The sequence below is a fragment of the Malus sylvestris genome, chromosome 14 (assembly GCF_916048215.2).
Source record: "Malus sylvestris chromosome 14, drMalSylv7.2, whole genome shotgun sequence".
Lineage (NCBI taxonomy): Eukaryota > Viridiplantae > Streptophyta > Magnoliopsida > Rosales > Rosaceae > Malus > Malus sylvestris.
Window position 1 is genome coordinate 7,536,850 of NC_062273.1, and position 6,254 is coordinate 7,543,103.

Below are 6,254 nucleotides of genomic sequence, written 5' to 3' on the forward strand. Positions count from 1 at the left end.
ATTTTGAGAAATTGGAACATCTTTAGGAAAATGACAAAATTTAGGATTGGACCTGTCAATTTGTTATAAGGAAAGTCATAGGTATCCACGGACATGATTGCTATCTATTTGAATTTTGTTACAATAATTTTCCTTGAGCATAATGGTTGCACTGAATTCGTTTTGTGATTATTCAATTGTGGGTTTGAAAAAATGCTCACTGCTTGAAATTTGAAATTCTGTTGATTTTCCTTTTAGACATTGTATCCTTGAGAAAGTTTATGGTGTATAGTTTCTACATAAGTTTATGTCTTATGATTAGGTTTTAGTTTCTAGCTTTTGGGTATATTTTGAGAGAATTTTGTTTTTGTTTTTGTTTTTTGTTTTTTGTAATTTTGGGTAAAATTTACAATTACATCATGTTATGGGTTCTTATGAGGGATTGGATTGGCTTTGGGGAGAGAGGGAGAGGGAGAAGGAGATTTTGTTTATATTTTGGGTAAGGTTTTTAGTTACATCCATCATCCTGCAAAAGAGTAGGTTATTTCTGAATTAGGGTTTTTTTTATTATGTGAATTTCTGGTTTAGGGATTTAGGGTTTTTGAGTTAGTTTTTGTGAAGGTCATTGTTTGATTTTAGGCATACTCTAATCGATTACAAGTTTTCAAATCCTAAACACTTTGAAAGGTTTTCCAGAAAAGACATCTTTCCAAAGGTGAGTAGTGACACGGTCAAGTTCCTCAACCAATCTTCACTAGAATTTTCTCCGCCATCCTATATATTGCAGCATTAACACATTTGATAAGAAATTTTCAGTTACTGGTCACTTAAGATGGCAAGAAAATGGACACAATAAATTATCCATGGTCTTTATCATGCTAGTTGAGAATTGGAAAGTGCCTGAAGTTATTAGTTATTAAATTGTTCCTTTTTGTTTGAAATGCGGGTGTTGTTGGACAAATGGGATAAAAGAAATGGTTGTTGCCCTGTGTTTTACTTTGTTGGTTGGAAAGAAGCATGTTCAGTTGATTCAATTTATTCTTTTAGTTTCTATGACAAAGCAATCCTTTGCAGTCCTTTGGTGTCAAGGTTTTTAAATTTGGGCTTCCATTTGGTTGAGCATCCTTCTCTCCAAAAGGTAACATTGTTTCTAATGCCTATTCAAATTTTGATTTCTTGGGTCATTACAATTTATGTAGTTTTGTAAAGAGAAATTGTTTACAAGCGCAAACAACTGCCAGATTTTATTTTGAAGTCTGAATATACCAATAGAACCATATAATTATAATAGTTGAGACAGTTATTGCAAATCTTTTTGTGACGTTTTTTAATGGGTATATTATTCCATTGCTTTCTTACAGGTATATATATTTTGGCTATTTGAGAATTTGAATGAAGATGCAAAGCTCTTGATGATACTATATAGGTACAATTTTAGACTTATAAGACCATCTCTAAAGGAGATGTCAAATTTTAAACCTAAAATTTAAATTTGAAGGCTTACATGGCACTTTTGTATCTTTTAAACTTTTGTTCTCCAACCGATATGTCAAATTTTAAACATAAAATAATAATTCATATGTATTTTCTTTGCATTGGGAGTGAAAAGAAACAAAAGGATAATGCTTTAAACCAAAAAAAAAAACTTAATAAAAAGCATTTAATAATTAATTAAAAAATCAGAAGGTACTGTCAAATTTGGCAGCAAGGGGGACAAATGTCAATCCATGTCATGTCACATCAGATTTGGTTTCTCAGTTGTAAAACATTAATGTTGTTTTTTGTTACCATTATTACTGATTTGGACAATTTGACATCTCCTTAGTAGATGCTCTAAGTGTTTACAATATGATACCTCATTCATCATGGAATTCCATTTCAAATTGATTTTTTTAAATTTCTTCCAATGGCTTACTTTTAGTTGCTTGTGATTGTATATTTCTCTTCAGAATAATTCTTCAAGTTGCATTTTTACCAGCTATACAAAAAGGTAGTTATTGAGAAAATTTGGATTTGAGTTGCATTCTTACCAACTATACAAAAAAAGGAAAGATATTGAGAAGATTTGGAGAGAAGAGCTTCCTAAATTATTAGTACAATATCTACTATTGCAAAGCAAGCCGACATATTTGAGCTTTCTGTTTTATCCTACTTTAGGTTGCATAATGAAAGTGACTGACTGCCTTTGAATATTGCTAATTTTTATGGTGTCAATGTTGTGATGTAAACAAAAAAATAATTTTATTTTCCTCTACCAAATACTATGATAAATTATATGTAAAAATTGTTTTAATGGAAAACTAACCAAAACCCTCCAAAAATTTTCATTTTAATCATAAGGACAAAACAATTCAATAGTACCCAAAATGGGCATGTAAAAGAAGACTAGGGAGAGAGCATTTTAAGGGAAAAAGCATTTCAGGGATAGCACATGCAAAAATTGTGCACCAGGAGAAACCATGCAGCAAATTCACATGCAAAATGAGACAAGCAAGTTCACATGCAAAGCAAAAATCAGGTCACGTTTCAGAAACAATGCTGACAATTTCAGCAACAGTAGAATCATAGTGACAAATGACAAGTACCAAGGAGATATCCACATCAATTATTTTTAATTTCATTGTATCCTCATTCAGTCTATATATAAGGGGAGTTTCATTCATTGAAAAAATACCTCAACCACTCAACACCCTAACACCCTACTCTCACACTCACACTATCTTTATACACTCAAGCATTCGTAGTCTTCATAGCATTCTTGTGAACACGTCCTTGTAAACACTTTCTTGTAAACGACTATCTTTGTAAACATTCCATATATAAATAAAAGTTCAAGTGTACATATTCAAGCAATCTCCAAGCTTTAAGTAAGCTTTCTTTACTTTCTTTAGTGTGTTTGTTAAATTCGATTTCTAGTCCAAAACAGGGAAACATTATTGTAGTTATATTATTAACCTGCTAAACTAACGATCATACTTTGTTCGAGCACTCTGTTATAGTTGAATGATTGCCATATAAATAATTGGACATTAACCAGAGTACCTTTGAGTTCAGCTGTTAAGACCTTATACTTGTACTGTGAGTGATCATCATGCTGAAACATGTCGAATTCCATGTGCAAGGTTTTATGTCTAATTGTTATAATGGTCATCCAACTATTTAACCGGGCCTGCTGTGCGAATCTGGTATCAGAACCAAGTTTAGCATTTTAATAGTATAATTATAATAGTAAAGTATCTTGAGGACGGAAGTCATCGATACAACTGATATCATATTTGTTTATTGTGTATGAACAACAAATATTATTGTCCTTGTAGACCTTGCCAACCACAACCACTAGGTATTTATTGTCCCAGACACCTAACTATAACTAGCATAAAGAAAAGATTAGCATATATATCCTAAACCACAAAAAAGGAAAAATAATCTTAGACCAAAATAGTTTAGTTTGTTATTTTCCATTGAGAAAGCATAATTATATTTTGCATGGTGAAGAAAATTCACAAGTCAATAGTATTGTAGATCTTATTATTAGTCAAGCAGAAAATATAAAATTAGAAAATAATAAGCATAATCATTTGTTAAACCAGTTGTTAGAGCATTTTCAGAAAAAATCCATAAAAATAATTAGAAAAAAATTAGATTATATTACATCTCAGTTAGAAGATAATAATAAAAATATTCAAAGGTTTCCTAGCAAAAGAGAGATAAAAAAGCTTGTAGAGCTCATAGGTAGTAAGCCAAAACAAGTAGAACTTAGATCATTAGAAATAGTTGAGCAGCTAAAATTAGAAGTTCAAAAAATGTAATTAGTACAAAAGAGTTAAGTGAACAAGTAGATAAGTTACATAATAAAATAGATAAATTATTAGTTTAATGACTGATTCTAGAACTAGCAGAAAATACATTCAAGTTTTGAAAGAAATTAGTAAGTTAGATAAAGAACCAGTAGGTTTAACAGATTTTTCAACACAAGTAGCTAGTGGTAATATTCCCATTAGGCAAAATAATTTAATTATTCAATTAGGTTTAAGTTTGGCTGAAAAATTAGATCAAGTTGAAGAACAAATAGCATAAATAAACCAAGTTTTACATAACGCATCTTCATCACTTCCACCATCTTTGCTAGATAAATTAGAAAATTTAACTTTAAGTGCAAATAATAATATTAGACGACCTAAGTTAAATCCTTTTGATAATAGAAAATGGAACTCTTTAGGAAAAAGGGAAAAGAAGTAGTTAGAGCTGAAGATATTTATCCAAATGAAGAAGAAGCACAATAATTTATTCGAAGAGGTTTTGAGAGAACACAGAAAAATAAATATAACTTGTATCAATTAGGTTTATTTGAAAATAGGAGTAGAATTGTAAGTAGCATCAATCAACATGAAGTTAGCTGTATTGATAAAGAAGTCACACTTAATCTAATTAGTAAAGAAGCAGTTACTCATTTGAGAAAATCACATTTTAGTCAGATTCATATAGGAACAATATTAATTGGAATAGCAGGATTAACCAGAGCATAAGTAGGCATAAAAACATTAGTATACATATATGATGATAGATGGGATAATCACCAACAAGCAGCAATAGCAACAGCTGAAGTAAACTTAAGTTCAAACTTAGCAGGTAAATGTTGTATTCCAAATTATGTTATGACGATTAATGAATTTAGTAAATATATTAAAGTGAGAATAAGAACAAAAAATTATAATATGAAATGAGAGTATAAAAATTTGTGTATTAGCTTAATGTATATAGGTAAAGTGTCTAATAGATATAATCATAAGTTTAATATAGAGTTTCAAAATTTAGTTCAAACATTTGGTAGTAAACATGTAAATATGGTAGAAACAAAACCCGTAGATAATAGCTTTTTAGAAGGAACTCAGTGGACATTGCCTAATTTACAAGTAGCAACAAATAGACAACCAAATAAAGTACAACTATATGGAACTAGTACAGGTCAGGCAACGATTAAGCTAAGTAATTATAAACAACTAGAAAAAATAGAAAAGGATGAGAGTGAGATCGAAATGAGAATATACATATAACTTTTGATAATTTAGATATTAATTTAGTTGAGCAAAATTTTGATCATATTGTAGATAAGCTTATAGAAGATATTGATCATTTAAATGAAGAACAATATTTGGAAAAATATAAGACATATGATTTAGGACTACATAGAATTTCAGACGAAGAGATGAAAAAATTAATCTTAGAAATAGGAGTAGAACATATCAGGAGTAGAAAATCCAGGACACGTAAGTAGAACTGATCAACAATTTTTTAGACCAACAAATGAACAATATAATGAAAAAGCAAAAGTAGATTACATAGAAGAAAATATAATAAAACCACCTAAAAAAATAGAATTCCATATTTGAGAGGGTTAGAACAAATTAATATAGCTAGTAATATATTAAAATTAGATAATGTAGATCCACAGGATTGGGAAAGAACGATTGAGAGATGGGAAAAAAAGCTGCATACATGCAGCATTAATGTTAGATTTTAGTAATTCACAAAATATGTTAGATTACTTTGAGCATACTTTGGATGGTTTAGTTTTTTATTATTTCCAGTCATGAAAAGTCCAAAATCCAAAACAGTATCAGGCTACACATTTTAATATTGATGGTTTTGTTACTTTGATTAAACAAGAGTTTTTAGATCATAATAGGTTAGATGACAGAAGCAAACAAGAACAAATAAGAGCAATTAGAAATTTAGAACAATTATAAATTTGTGATTTATAGTATATAGCTGAGTATACCACAGATTTCTTTAAATATTTAGGAAGAACATGTAGAATTAGTGATATTAAATTATTAGATACTTATATGACAAAAATAAAAAGACCAATAGGTGAAAACTTTGGAATAAATGACAAAAGAATCCAAAGAAAAATGATATTGCAATATGACCTAGAATTCAACATATATATGATATAATTTGACAAGAGTGTAGTCAAATAAAAGCTAAGAGACAAATTAGGAAACAATTTTACATGAGTTGTAAAAATATAGATTTACCACAACAGTATGGTTGTCATAAGAAAAATAAGCATAAGAAAATATACAAAAAGAAATATAAGTCATATAAACCCTACAAACAGCATAAGAATTTTAGTATAAGACCTTCAAGAACATATATAAAGAGAAAATATATTCCAAAACAATTTAGAAAAAGAAGTGGCAGACCTTGGATTAGAAAATATAAAGCACCAAAAGATAAGAGTAGTTGTAAATGTTATTCATGTGGAGAAGCTG